The sequence below is a fragment of the Euprymna scolopes genome, chromosome 30, assembly GCF_053919585.1.
Source record: "Euprymna scolopes isolate OS-2025 chromosome 30, ASM5391958v1, whole genome shotgun sequence".
Classification (NCBI taxonomy): Eukaryota; Metazoa; Mollusca; class Cephalopoda; order Sepiida; family Sepiolidae; genus Euprymna; species Euprymna scolopes.
Window position 1 is genome coordinate 26,988,517 of NC_136511.1, and position 16,425 is coordinate 27,004,941.

At 41.1% G+C, this 16,425-nt stretch overlaps 1 pseudogene; it reads left to right on the plus strand.

Moving 5' to 3' along the window:
- The first annotated feature begins 5,097 nt into the window (after nt 1-5,097).
- LOC145255026 (U2 spliceosomal RNA) lies at nt 5,098-5,247 on the plus strand (annotated as a pseudogene).
- The last annotated feature ends 11,178 nt before the right edge of the window (nt 5,248-16,425 follow it).

The window sequence follows — 16,425 nt, forward strand, 5'->3', positions numbered from 1 at the left end:
TATCCACCCATCCAATTCACTAGGATTCCCTCTAAACTCGGGTATTTCTAGCCTCCCTAAAAGAGCTCGAGGAGCTTCTGTTAACCTCTGTCGTTCCGGCTCCCTGCTAGCATTTCCCTCTAACTAACCACGCGTCAATACCCAATTTACTAAGGATGTTCCCTCTAATTTTTCAAGTACGTCATCCTCATTTCGTTCCTTGTCTAATTCATTGCGGGGTGCCATACATCTATATCCCCTCCTCGCTCCACGACCGCTGCAAGCACTGCCTCTTTCTTAACGTCGTCACTCGACATAAATTACCCTTCCGTTCCTATTCTTATGATTGATTATTTCCTTAGCACCTTATGACAAAATAAATAATAAAAAATCAAACATAATACCAAATCATAATCGAAACAAGAGAGAAAATTTACATAAACTATCGAAACAGAAGGGGAAAACATCTAATTCAATGCACCTTAATCACTAAGAAGACTGCACTAATATCTCCTTAAAAGCTACGTTCTCTCTTTTTTTTCTTATTTTCTCCACTTCAACATCTCTCTTTCAATGTTAGACAACACGCGAAAATATAACTCAATCCCGGCAACATGCTAAAGTGGCTAACTGAACTGCTATAAAATCAGCTTTTCTTTTTAACAATACCCTCCCACTCTCTCTAAAATTTTACTGATAGCGACTACAAATTTTCCGATATGACAGTAAACACTTTTAAAGAACACCTACCTTTCTCCTTCTTTCTCTCTCTCTTTCTCTTTCTCTCTCTCTCTCCCTCCCCCTCTCTCTCTCTTTCTGGCTAATACGTTGATGAAGGCAACAACTTTATCGTTTATAAGCCTCTCTTTCTCTCCCTTCTGCTATTAATGAGAAGCAGGTTTTGCAGAGCACAATAAAAAACAAAAAAAGTACAATTTAACTTCCGATTCTTTTCTCTCTCCCTCTCTTTCTTTCTTCTTGGTGGCTTGGTTCGTCTTTTTTTCTCTTGTTCGCCTATGTTTCCCAAGTGAGAAGAAAAGGTGATTTCTCTTCTTTTTCTCTTTACTGTCTCTGTGTTTCATAATTTCACGTTTTTTCTGTCTCTCTCTTCATTTTTCTCCTTTTTTTTTCGTGTGTTTATTATCAATGCTTTTCTTTATTATAGTTTTTTTTTCCAGTTTTTCGCGATCAATTTATTTTCAAATGTGTGCACCACGCTTTTTTGTCTGTTCTACCGTCTCATTGTTTTTCTTTACTTTTCTCCCTGTTTGTCTGTCTTTCTCTCTCTTTCTATTATTATTATTTTGTGTTTGTCGTTGTACTATTTTCAGTCTTTTCCGCGGCAACCAATATCAGACATTTTAAGTCAATTACCCGTTCGACTAATCCTTGGTCATCAGCAACCAATTCTGGCAGGACTCACGTGCTCAGATCAGATCAGCAACTGACCTCTAACCTCATCGGAATTTGTGGCTTGTAATCGACTTCTTCCGGGAGATCCTCACATAAATTCTCAGCGCCTCAACGCTGTGTTGTTTTCTGCTGAAAATCAAAAATAAAGTTTTGCAAACCTGCCGGATTCGATAAACGTTTCACAGACAGTATCGACATATTTACCCGGTTTTACTCAGAGATTTATGGGACTTAAACCTCCCCAATGCGGAGCAGTATCGCTCCTCAAACGGTTACGTTACATGGCGTTACAAACCGTATGCCCTCCATTATTGGATTCCGTGTAAATAGATCAAGTGTGGTTGCAAATTGCGTTTTTATGTTGACTCAATTAATGCATTCATTGCCTGAAAGTATTATCTTTCTGTTGCAGGTATTGACGGTATGAGACTCTAAGAAAGCAATCCGCATTGAAATTTTCCATGCATAAAAATTGAACGGATTAACATTCACCGGCGATAGATGAACATTTATAAAGCGAACACAGTTTATGTCAGCACAGTTTGAAGACGGGTTCGTCGTTTTCAATGTTTAAACAAAAAATCAATGACAATGCGCGTTTTTTTTAGCACCAAGGCATCAAAATATGCTGGCAAATATTCTATTGAGAAACGTGGTGCCTATGTAAACCGTTTGATGTGGAACCTCTTCATTTTCCCTCCGGTGTATTGCTGTTTGAAGCACTGCTCTCTCCGTCATCAAGAAACGGGGAGAAAGAAAAGAACGAAAATACCCCAGAACTACGGATAGTAACGCATAACGACGACAAAGAGAGAAAGAAGGAAGGAAGGATAATTTGAATTTGCATTTTCCCCCATTATTATATAGATATTTACTCTATAGTGTTTGCGTCTTTGATGGATGAACTACCCAAATAAATTGTTAAATATCGTAAAATACATGGTTGATCGTAGAGATACAAGCGTCAATTTCTTTTTATTCGCGCACCGGAAACACTTCGATAAACGACACATCAACCTCCGGCATCGATTAACCAGAAATCAAGGTAATTCACAACGCGAAAATGAACCAGTTATTCTGTTCAATAAATTCCACGCACAGCGTGGAAATCAAAAACTCATGTTTGATCGATAGATTTCTCCTAGAGAAAGATGTATGCCTTATTTTTCTTTCTGTGTGTGATTAAGAATTCAACGAAGGTTTACTTTCTGTATAGTGTATTTTTTTTTAATGTGAACTGACTGAGTCTCCGAAACTTTTCTGACCTAACGATCAAACTCTATAAACTGTCCTTTCCGACCTCTGGCAAGGCATGACAAAAAGAGCATTACCTCGACAGGTTAAAGTAAAACAAAAATACGTTTTTAAGCTCCTCGGTTAAACGTTCACAGGAAACATGAGTTGCAACAATTACATTGAGAGTATTGTCAGGACCACTGCGAAGGGGGTAGGTTATCGCTACCGTGCTAGAAAGCTACTAACGCATAAAAGTATCATGTACTTCAATAAGGCCATCAGAGTATTGTTTTCATATTTGGGCTGGTGCATCTTCTACTAGCCTTTCGCTCCTAGACAAGGTTCAAAATAGAGTCGCCAACCTGATAGGTCCTGAACTGTCATCTAAGCTTCAGCCTCTGTCCCATCGACGAAATGTAGTATCCCTCTGCCTGTTCGACAAGTACTTTAACGGTGAATGTTCTGACGAATTGCACGCACCTCTACCCCTCGACGTAAATATATCCGACAAACCAGTGGAGCTCCCTATATGTAAGAGAGCCTTCTACTCCAGTAGTTTCTCCCCTAGAACCGCTAAACTTTGGAATTCCCTTCCGGGTCCCTGCTTTCCCAACTGTATTAACATGCAGAATTTCAAGTGTTACGTGAATAGAAACCTTGCTGCCCAACTCCCTATATAGTACCCCTGTAGTTTATATCCCTGATAATAGCCCTCTACATCAACGTGCCTTGTTTGGGGTGTAAATATAATTAAAAAAAACACACATGTTTGAGCACACAAAATGTTTATGGTACCACCTCACTATTTGGAGCTCTTCGACGTTTTAGCTTATTTAATTTAATAACAGAATGGTATACTTTTCGATTTATTCTCTTATCAAAAGACCCGAATTGAAAATGAAAAGCAGTATTTGTTTGCAAATAAATAGCAGTCCTGTGTTTTCTGTACGAAAATACAACACATGGATCGATTGTACATAATTACTTTTGAATTTAGCAGATGCGTGTTTATAAATATCTACATTTTGCATAATTATTTTTAGTGTCGAGCGAAACATTTCATTCTATTTATTTTCTCCCGAAGCTCTATGCCTACATATAATGGTGTAACATATTGTTTATACGATATCAATTTCAAATAAAATGCCGCTTTTTTATTACACCCAAATTGATCAGAGGGAAATAAAATTTCATTGTTAAGTTATTTATGCGTCTATGATCTAAAATTTTCATCTATGTGTTACACTTATTGACGGTGCTAGACTCTAGCAATGCAAACCTTGTTATAGGCATAGGTAAGAAGCAGAGATATGTCATTGAATTTCTGGTAAAATTTTTGATGAAGCATCTGCTGTTTTTGTAGTAAATGTTGCGGCTGTGACACTATTTCTTCCATTGGATGTAATATTTCATTATTTTCTGTGATTGTTTTTTCTTTGCTTATATCTATGCTATTGTTTTTGTAGCAACCGAAGATTAATTTTTTTGAAGTGATTCATCTTGTAGACATTTTCGAAGAGTGAAATTAATCTACTCGAGTAAATAAAAAAAAAACGCTGTGATATTCTAATTACAGTTTAACGCCGTGTATTGAAACACATTACTCTTCTTTTTTTTCTTTTTGGTCAGGAAAAATCAATTTGATTAAAGATATATGTATTTATCATTTTATAATGTATATTTTTCAATGAAAATATCTTCAAGTACAGTTTTGAGAACTAGTTTTATTCCGATGCACGACAATCATTAGTTTTAAGACTTTTGAGGTATTTTCGAATGACCAGTGGAAAAAAGATATCGTTCACTGAAAATGTTTCTCCGATGGATCCAGTGTGCATTTCATTTTGTTTGTGCATTTCATTTTTTTTGTGCATTTCACTTTTTTCTATCGCATGGGTCCGTCGGTCGGTCTGTCCATAACACTTTTGTTCCTGGCCTTTTTGGCTAAAATCAAAGGTCTGTTGTTAATAGATGCTGTTATTAGTTTTTTAAGTTTTTCTTCGCCAGAATCAAAATGTAGTATCTGTTCCGGCAGATACTGCAAGCAAAGGGCATATGTGGGGGCAATCCCACATGCAGGACCTTGGTCAATGTAGGGGCAACCCTTCATACCAATTGTCACTATCCAGCTCCCCTACACCCCGAGGAGTTGGTCGTCATCTTCCCCTTCACTCTCCACATTAAAACATGGCCTTGTGCCTTATTTGCTCAGTGGGGAAGCAAATCAATATTGGCATTTTGGTCTGGATCAAAGCGTAGTATCTGTTCCGGCAGATACTGCAAGCAAAGACTATATGTGGGGGCAATCCCACATATAAGACCTTAGTCAATCTAGGGGCAACCCTTCATACCAATTGTCACTATCCACCTCTCCTACTCTCCGGGGAATTGGTTCCCATTTCCCCTTCACTCCTCACATTAAAAATCTGCCTTGTGCTTAATTTGCCTGGAAGGGGAGTAAATAAATACAGCTTTTCTTGGCCTTTTGGCCAAGATTAAAGTGTAGTATCTGTTCTTCCAGTTACCCCATTTTTGATTTTTTTAAAGGAACCTGCTACTTAACGCCAGGGTTAATATCAAGGTGTTACTTTTTGTCAATTTCGTGACGTACTACCTTTTCTTAGTGGGACCGACACCCTTTTTTGTGGGTCAGGACCCTCTTAGTTCTCCCCAGAACCGACGCCTTTGTGTGGTAGTCTGGACCTGAAACCGATCCCTTCTTTGGGAGTTTGCTGTTTTCGGGATAAACAACACTTTCTTTGGTAGACGCAACATGAACGAGTTAGCTTTAGTTTGTTTGATACTTCGTGTTCTCCTTTACTCTGAGGTTGAAATGGTCTATTTTGTTCTCTCTTAATTGCCTGAACAGCACTCTGACCTGCGAGGCCCAAAACTTTATCTTATTTCGCTTCCATGGGATTGTTTGTGAGTAGGGTGACGTGAGAATGCGGGTGATTCGTTTCTGCTCGCATCTCTGGGCAGAGATGTCTATCCCCTCTCTCTCTTAATTGTGCCGCAGCACTCTGGCCCGCTAGCACACACTGCGTCTTCCTTCGCTGCTTTCCCCCTTGCAGGGGATCTGAGCTGACTAATCCGACATCACCATGAGGGGAGGTCAATCCACTTTCTGATCTCGCCCATTTCACTCCACTCCCCCATGTGCCTGCATTTTCTTTTCTCCCTCGCTACAGTTTCGTCCGCGTCAGCTGCAGTGTTTTTTCCCACGATACCGGGAAAAAGTAAAGTACCCCGCACGAAGAATGAAGAGGAGGAGAAGGCCAGGCTGGGGGCGCATCGCGCGGCGACCCAAGCATGTCCAACTACAGAAGGGCAACCAATCCAGCCACCGGTTCCCCAAGAGGGCAACACCCTATATAGGGGAGTCATAGAAGCGGCTGACGAGGGAACGATGTGTAATTTCAGTGGTATAAATCCTGTGACACCTTTCCACCTCATCCTCGTCGATCCGAGAAAGCCGGTCTCCCAGTCCACATCCGGTCACCTCGCACCTACTCCCCCTGAGGGGAAGATGATGAAGACCGTGTTGCCCGTAGAACCAGAGAGCTTTTCAGTTGCACTTTGGAATCACTAAAGGTTCTCGAGGGGGAATATAAGGTACCTCCACCGCCCAAAGCTCCCCAAAACACTCAGACACAACCGAAAACCCCGAAAACGAACCAACCGGAAATAAAGCCCGATGGAAGAAATTTCACGACCTAACCTCCGGGTAAAATGAAGCAAACGGGCCAGAAGACGGGCCAAAACCAGTCTACACCACAGCAGGACAGGCCCGAGTTATCCCACAAACAAAACGACAACTCAGCAGCTACAACAGGAGCAACAGATCACGCAACAGAAAGAGAAGTACTGAACGTCCCGTGCTATATGACGGGTAAACAAGTCGGGGCCATACTGAGCCAGTACAATGATATGGCGGCAGTCGCCACAGCCCGTGGTCGACGCAACGTGCGGATGGTCCTGGACAAGGCCAGTTTCGACAACGTTCCAGCCATGCTCAAGTTTGGAGAGCAGATTATGATGCTGATCGTGGAGGGGAGAAAACCTCACTGCTGGCACTGCCAGCTAAGGGGACACATGGCCAAAGACTGTCCTACCCACCAAAACACCAGCCAACCCCCCAGCATAGGCACAAGCTGCAGCCCCATCCGTATGACCCCGTAGCAGAAGCGGGTTGGGCAACGGGCACAAGGAAGGGCAGACTATTCAAAAACCTGCCAAGCTAATAACGACCAAAACCCAACCCGAAATCACCCTGATGGTCACTCAAGCGACCTCTTCCTCAAACAAGAGGAAGCTCCAGACCTCTGAGGAAAATATCGCGTCGGAGGGATTAGAGACAGCAAAACACATACAACAGCGGCAGCAGCAGTCAGTAAGAGATCGAACAACGGAAGGAAAAGCAGGAGAAGCAAGGTAGACACCTCTGCCCGCAAAGACAATAACAATCCAGCCAAGGCTGAACCCCACGAATCCCACTCCCCAGAAAGCCAGAGCAACCTCCAACTCACTCCCCAAATCCCCAAGAACACTACCACGCAATCCATCCCCAGAAAGGTCGAGCAACGACTCCAAAAAAACATCTCTCCCGTCACCAGACACCTCAACACCCGACCCCTCTCCCCTACTCCCCCGTCACCCATTCCTCCAGGCAAAGAAAAACCCACCCCATCAATCCCTACGGAACGGACAAAAAGACTTCCCTTCCTTCCAGGCAACACTAGAACTGAAAGCCAGCAGAAGGTCCGTTACAATCAACTAAGGTAATTTGTGTATGTCGGTGGCGACAACGTCACCGCCTCCACTAAATTAAAAGACGTTCCCTTGTTGGTCACATTTGTCTTGGTAAACAAAGACTCTAGAACTGAAGCTCTTTGGGCTATGCTAGAAGCCGCAAATAATGCAATTCCAGGCCAGCAGCTGGTGGATATGAAACATCCTTCGCTCTACCATATGTTCTACAAATGCGAGGGGAGAACCCCAATCTACGTCCACCCTTCCTTTTACAGGGAATTAAAGTTAACTTTTCCCCTGGACGTGGGAGGCGGGACGAAAGACGGACATCCCTCAACAGAATTCCACACTGGCAGTCTTGGTCAGGCCTACCACGTCCTCACCATCGAGGACTTCAGGCCCGTGTGTGACGCTGAGTAAGGTAGGTAACCATGTCTTAAAACTCGACTACTTATAATGTGAGGGCCCTCAGATGCGGAAGCAAGACCGCCCGTGTGCTGAGAGATCTGGTGTCCCTCAAGGTAGATATTGCCGCTATACAGGAGACCCACTTTATTTGTGACGGGGATTGTCAGATGCTGGTGAACGACTACAATGTTTACTCAGCATACCTATAGTCGTGGAATCCCCTTGCTAGTAAATCGCACCCTATCAGCGTCGGTGAATGTTTTCACGCGGACAAGGACGGGCGGGCGATTGTCGTCGATGTTGCCGTTAATAGCAGTGTGTTTCGGATAGTCGCAGTCTATGCGCCTAATTCTGCTGTGGAGAGGTCTTCCTTCTTTCGACGGGTGGAGGGCTTTATACATGATCCGGAAAAGGTAAACTTTATGGGTGATTGGAATGGCATCCTTGATCCCAAGAAAGACAAGGTCGGGGGCACTAGTGGATCGGTGTTGTATGACAGCAGTCTGTCAGACCAGATTGCTTCGTGCGACCTGGTCGACAGATTCCGCATTGATCACCCAGGGGCGGTAGATGTGGACGTGGCATCCTAGAATGCCTTCCCATTCAAGTACTTACTTGGATCGGGTCTTAACCAGAAGAGGCGATGTAGACTTCATATCTTGCCCACGTTCCACTTTTTAGGGCATTCGGACCGTTTGAACTTGAGCTCTAATTCTAAACTGGCCGGATAATGGAATTTCAACAGCACCTTGTTGGAGCTGGAGGACTACAGGTTGAAGCTTACAGAGTTAATTCAGCGGGAATTAGTGGGGGGGGCTTACCGGGAGTAAGTGGTGAGTTAGGCTCAAAGCTAAGATCAGCCGCTTCTCGGTTCAGTACAGCCAACACCTTGCGCTATATAAGGCTAAGGCAAAGAAGTATATGGAGAATAGGCTGGCCCGGGCGGTGGAGGGAGGACCCTTATATGTAGCGCTAGCAAAACAAGACCTCAACCGCTTGGCTAGCGAGCGGCACAAGAGCCAGATAGTAAGGGCTAGGTTAATGAAAGTCTCCAACGAGGCTGTTAACGTTGAAGCTGTTCAGCGTAAGGATGCTATAAGGCGCGGCTCGGACGGGTACATTCGAAAAGTAAACAACCTGGAAGGGCAGGCCCTCGTTTCGACGTGGGAGATCTGCGAGGGTTTTCGGGAGCATCTATCGGAGCGGTTCACCCAACTCCTCAGACTCAGGGTCGAAGAGTTTGGTAGCTATTTGACCGACTCGTCCCGCCCCACGGCGGCTAGCTTTGATGGTCTTGTCGTGGAACATGAGATCATTACTGCGTTGAAGCAGGTCGGCCGCAGCAAGTTCCCGGGGCTTGATGGTCTACCCTACGAATTTTACTTGCGGTTGTCGCCCATGTTGGCCCCTATTATGAAGGATACGTTCAACCATAGGTCTGTCCAGGGTTCAATCCCTGGGCAGGTGACCAAGGGAGTGATGACATTGCTGAGGAAAGGTCAAGGGCATGACAGGGAGGAAGATTTAGACGAGTTCAGGCCCTTGACTCTGCTTAACACAGAGTTAAAGATTTTGGCCAAGGTTCTTGCGAATCACTTGCAGCTTGTCATAACTGACTTGATCGAACCAGACCAGAGCTAGGCTGTGAAGGAGAGATCGATACAGAACACTCTTCATTTGATCCGCACGATTATAGAGGGGACAGAAGACGACGCCGAACCCGCACTGATCAGTTTGGACCAGTCCAAGGGTTTCGATAGGGTGGACCATCGGTTCCTGGGATCTGTGTTAGAGGCCGCCGATTTTAATCCGGACTTCCGCAAGTGCATCTTTGTACTGTATGAAAGGCCTACGGTAGCGGTGCAGATCAACGGTAAGCTGTCGGAGTCATTCGCTGTCTCTCGGTCGGTGCGACAGGGTTGCCCTCTGTCGCCTCTGTTGTACGTCTTGGCGTTGGAACCCTTCCTTCGCAAGTTAAGGGACGAGGCGACTACACCAGTCCTTCGCGGGATAGCTCTCCCTGGAGCCACACGAGCCAGAGTTTCCGCATTCATCGATGACGTCACCGTGTTCGTGTATTGTCCACGGAAATTCAAGCAGTAACCGAGGCGCTCGATCGATATGAAGAAGTTACAGGGACTGTCTTCAATCGCAGTAATCGGTGGGTCTGCGCTTGCTTGGCTGGACCGGAGTAAATTCGCTTCCGGGTATCTTCAGTTTGATCGACGGTGTGTGGTTTGGACCAGGTATCTAGTTGGATAAAAACTGGTCGGAAGTAGAGACCGAGGTCAAATCCACTACCAAGACATGGATTCCAAGGGAATTGTCTTTAAAGGGTCGGGCGGAGGCGTGTGCTACATATGTCTTTCCACTCATCTTTTACCGTCTGTCTGTACTTCCCCTCCCTGCAAAACGACGGTTCAGCTTACAGGAGAACCTCGACCTACTCTTGTGGAACGAGGGTAAGCATTATGTTTGCAGAGATGTCTGTGGTCGAAATCCGATCGAGGGAGGTTTAGGACAGCCCGGCCTTCTGCGTCACAAGCACATAGAAAGATTGGCCTTCCTGAGCTGTTCACTGTACGTAGACGTTCCATGGATCACTGCGGTTGGAAGCTCGTTTTCCAATCTCACACCCGACTCCTTGGTCGAAGCTCGGCGGCGGCCGAGGGGGGTGGCGAATATTCTCCGCCGAATGCCGGCCCGCACTTAGAACGTTGCCGGGGACCAGTGTCCTCGAACAGTCTAGGAATAGGCTTCATCGGGAGCTAGTGGGACGTAGTAAAAGGGAACCGCTAGTGAAGTGGATGGGGATGTCGTTGGAGGAGGTCCGGTCTAAGTTGAGCTGGGAGCCGGAGCGGGGCTTTCTTACCAACTCGGAATTTTCCCTACCCTGGTGACTTGCCCGGAACACACTAGCACTTTTTGACGATCTCCACTTGCACAAAGAAGAGAACCGGGTCTATTGCCTGCGCTGCGACGAAGACATGAGGGAAACAGCCGGTCATGCTTTTTTCCGCTGCAGCAGGCTTAAGACACTCCTAGGGTATGTAAACGAGGTAACGGCTCGCATCGATGCAAAGCGCCTGTTTGAACTCGGCGAGTCTTATTTTGTGATTCCACTCGATTATAAGGGTTAACGTGTGTGCAGTGGTCAAAAGAACAATATCATAGTAATCGTTAGAAGTGTAAATTAGGAAAATTTGATTTCTTAAGGTGAATAATCAAGAACTTGTTTACATTGGATTTGAAGACCGCTATATTGTAGTCCGCTAGAAAACAGGTAAGCGGGAGAGAGTCCCATATGTGTGCAGTTCTTAGAGAGAAGCTTTGTTCATGGAATCTACGTTTAGTTTTACGCACAGATAAAGAGTGGAGGAAATTATTGAAAACAAATCAATGGAGAACAACGGTCGTAGTAGTTAACGCAAATATGACGTATGCAAAAGTACACAAACACTTACGAATCCCGAGAGTCAGTACCTGTCGGTCTGTTTATGCTGTCCAGAATAGGCCATATCTTTAGCATAGATAACTTCCAAGAACAGATAACAAAATAGAATTGCAACGTAAGAACCCACAAAACAATGTCAACGAAAATAAAACGAAACTCCGTAAAGCAATAAATATACTAAACATATGGATGAAGCAGATACCCATAAAAGTAGATTGCAGCAAACAAGCCCCAAACAATAGATATGAAATCCTACAGCATAGACAAGGACTGTCTACTGTTAAATATGCAACAGTCTGCACCTTGAATGCATAAACAGATCGATGTTAACGCCTGAGCTATGAAGATATTCTTTCTGCAAGGCTAAAAATAAAAACATGGAGCCATAGCTGTGACGCTGCATATTCATATTCCTAATGCTATTGTTCGACTTTACCCTAAAATAATTATATTTTTTACTGCGTTTCCCCGGCGAGAATCTGAATATAACATTTCGCATGGGTCCGAATACATTATATACTAATGTTCATGTCTGTAGTCCGAAAACTACCAGAGAATTTTGGTAGGTAAATTTTTTTAAACAAATATATGCACACATACATTCCTGACCCAGGGTACTTAGAAGTCAACAATCTGCCGGTTTTTTGAGACCTTGGCAACGACGACCAAACCCGGACACTTATGTCCCAATTGCTTGATCCTTATGACACTTTTGTCTCACCATACCTCTATATTGCTATCCTCATTTGTTCTCACTTCATCAGATACCTCCTTAAATCACTTTCTAGCATATTTCACCCAAACTTCTTACACACCTCCCAATATATCCGGAGTCCCATGCGATCATGTCTTTTGCGGTACTCTCTCTGAGCCATAATAACAACAACAAGAAAAATAATGATGTGGATGATGCTGATGATTATGATTATGATAATAATGATAAAAACAACAGCAATAATAATATTACTACTAATTAATACTACTACTACTTATAATGATAATATTGATAATAACAAGAACAACAATAAAATAATGATGATGGTAAGCGTGATGATTATCATGGCAATAATGATAAAACAACAATAATAATAATACAAATTATTATTATTATTATTATTAATAATAAAAGAAGAAGAACAACAACAACAATAAAAATATTATGATGATGATGATGATGATATTGACAACGATAATAATAGTAACAACAACAATACTACTACTATTACTACTACTAATAATAATGTTTCTGTAATCGACGTCAAACGAATGTTCAAGAAAAATGAAGTTTGAAATGTTCTGTTATTTTTGGTTGTTTGTTGTATTATCTGTCTTTTTATGCAGCGAATCATCATTTTATCGCATAACGACTAGAAATCCCGAAAAATATTTTACACAGACTTGCGTTTGCAAACCAATGAAAGGGTTAATATCTACGACAAACAAACCTTAAAAGATTTGTCTTAACCTTGAGGAACTGGTGGAAAGTGAATAGATCGTAACTTTCAAGCAAATTGACCTCTGTGTTCAAAATTCATTTCATTTGAAGGGGGCATATATTTCGAATTGACCCAAAAATTGTTCATGAGAACTTATACTAAGTGCAATATTTAGGGTTTTTTTTCGCACGGTCAATTAATGTTACGTTTTTTTGTATACGTGTGATAGTGTACCTTTCTTCACAAATACTATGATACACGACTCAAACAGATAGTACACAACGTGAGAACTATAAGTAAGATCTGAGTGTTACGATCGACAGGAGCTCCTCGGTTGTTCTCCAGCGAATGTTGACCATTCTTTCAATTTTAGCAACAAGAATGTCACCGACATAGAACCGGTAAGCATTCCCTCTAATTTCTGGTACCAGATATATACAGGTCAAAAACAGGTCAGCCAAAGTAAACAACATAAAAAATACTCGAAGGAACAAATCGGAAGAACAAAAAGGACTAGAGTGGTAATAGATGACACCCAAATAACAATATAATCGGAAATGGAGGAAATAGTTTTTTTGATATACTTACTGACAACCATGTGATGCACAAATAATTTCATACCAAACAAAAGTTACTTTAACCCGAGGCTGGATTTTAAATCTAGAACTAATGGGAATACAAGGAAAGATATAAGATGGAACAGATCAAGCTTGACTCCTCGCTGGACTCGCAAACAAAAAAATCTATATAGAAGATTTGCAAAGTTAAACAGTATAAACCTAGACAACGATGTAAATGATACAACGGAAATAAATGAGAATGAAGTAAAAAAAATCATGCAACATGAACAAAGTAAAAACTAAAGCCCAATATAAACAAAGAGTGGAAGAAATGAAAAACAGATAAAAGGACGTTGAACATCCTCTATCCACGCATCCGAAATAGATACTATTGCAGACTAAAATAACTAAATTTATGAAGGTGCCAATACGGTAAATATGAGATTCTAAGTGAACAACATATCGAGAAAATATAGTAGACCAAAAAAATATAAATTGATGAGAATTCGGGCTAGAGGCTCAAGTCAACAAACGTGATAAAGGAGTTAATTCTATAAACAAAATCAAGGCTAACAGAAGAGGCTAGAAAAGTTGACATCTTACAAGTAGAGAGTTGTTAAAAAGAAACAGGAATCAAAAAAATATCAAACAAAACAAAGACAGATTTAGACAATATAGACAAGAATTTGAACAATGTAAGGCAAACAATGAAAGCCAATTCTATCAAGTTGAAAACGAAAGAAAACAACAACAACAAAAAAACAGACAAGACAAGACAGAAACAAACTCTACCGGAACAAGATTTTGGAAGAAGCGAAGAGATAACAATAGAAGCCAAATCGCTCAAACGTATGAAAAAAAGAGTTAAAAAAAAAACTCGAAAAACGTGAAAGCATGAATGACAAAAAAGAGGAAAACCACTAGTACAAACAATAACGAGAAAGAGAACCAACCAAAGTAACTACAGGCTTATAATATTCTTACGAACCATATAGAAAATACTATCAGATCAACCCTATGTGCTACTTCTTTAAAATTAATATTTGTAAAATAAATGAATAAATAAACACATTTATTTCTTTATTATTAAAAAATAATAATTTAGTCAGTCGCAACTTTAAGCCGAAAGTGTTTTTTTTTTTCAAATAAAAATTTACAAGTGATATTTTGCTTTAATTTGAATTGTGTAGCCCTATTCCAATGTAACACTAGAACATATTTTCAAAAAATAAAATAAATCCTTGACGACTGAAACAAAATTTTCCATCCCGTAGGTCTCTTTGGGCGGAATTAGAAACATTAGTGCCGTACTACGCTTTTGGGGTGGTAAGTAAATAACTATTATTTTAAAAAAGTATGTTCAGTTTTTTTTTTCTTTAAATAATATTGCATTAAGTTCCGTTTAATGATAACGCGACTCTGGTCGATTTCTTAACAATATCAGTCATTGTATGCTAATTGCCAAACCTGCAAAGGGTGTTTATTGCAAAAGTCGTAGGGAGGTTGAAATTATAAAATGCCTTTCGAAATTACAAGTCACAACTTCCCCATGTTCAGATTGGCTTTCAGAATTAACACTTAAACTGACCCATGTTAAGAACGAAATAAACACTTTTTACAGGGTGGGCAAGCAGCGCACATTGACCAGAAAAGGCGAGGGGAATTATTGTTCTTAATTTGTATTTTCGTCTACTGCTATTTTTTTACTAAACTAAGTAAAAAGATTTATATGTAAACTTAAATGAATCGATTTGACTTTTTTCGTAAACATTTATGCATTTGTTGTATTTCTATTTTGTTTACTTTCAGAATTAAGAGAGGATATTAAAAAATAGTTTATTCAGGTATTCTTCAGGTATGAACTAAAATAGTATTTACTAAATATAACCTCGAATGAAACTTGAGTGGATTAGTTTTATTGTTTATTTTAATAATACATGATTTTTTTTCGCGCTAAATCACCCGTGTCGAAGTTGCTTTGAATAATTAAACCCTGAATGGCTGAGGCAATTTTCTTATATAGTGAGCCAAATAACTGCCACTTGTTTTAACGTTTTAATTAGACGAACATACAATCGTGTTTAATCTTTATTCGTGCATAATTAGTAAAACGAAGGAACGACTAATCTAAAACATAAATCACCTGTCTGATTAAATGTGTGTATGTATGTATGTATATATGTATGTCTGTTCAAAACGTTCAAGTGAAGCGGCAAATATGCACGAGATTGGTAGCTTTTAAAAAGTTCGACTCTTCGGACAGAAAATATCCAAAAATTGGCTAAAAAACATTAATTAATTCACCCTCAACTGGGCAATTTTCTAAAGGGAGGGGCCGTTTTTTGCGCTTAAATTTTCGAAAGTCATCCCACGTTTCAATTGACTAGGCATAATTTAAGCATTTGTCACTTTCGGTTCTGAGAGGGGCGCAAAAGCAAAAATATCACGTGTTTTCCTCCTCCGCGGTACGGGTTCAAGCCTGATTGCCAACTACCACAACTTATTTTTTGCTCAACACACACACTCAAACACCTAGGCAACGCCGGGCAACGCCGGGCAACGCCGGGCAACGCCGGGCACCAAGTTTAGTCTAAAATGTAAATCCTACATGTATGCTTAAATGTGGGTATGTATGTATGTATGTATGTATGTATGTATGTATGTATGTATGTTTGTTTGTCTGCTTACACTTTTGACAGACGCGTAAGAACGTGATGTAACCGATATCGTTTTAAATCTCGAATTTCCGACGAAAAACATCAAACTATTGGCTAAAAACATTAATTAATTAAACGTCCACGAGATAGTTTTCTACAAGGGGATCGCTTTTTTCGCAAATATTTTGAAAGTCATTCCTTCTTTTTGATAGACAAACCATCATGTTTGCATTAATCACTTCTGGTTTTGCGATGGACACAACAGCAACGTCGTCATTTTTTTTTCACATTCTTTTCCTCCTTCGCGGGAGAGATTCGAGCCTGTGTACCTACTACCACTTTTTTTGCTCAACACACACCTCCCAACACCTTCCCAACATCGGACACCCAAGCTAATCTAAAATAAACTTGTTTATGTTTTTACAAAGATTTATGACGAAAAAAATTAAAATAAAAGTTTCATACACATTGGAAAAATATATTTAAAAAAATATTGTGCATAATTTTTATATGAATATAAAAATATATTA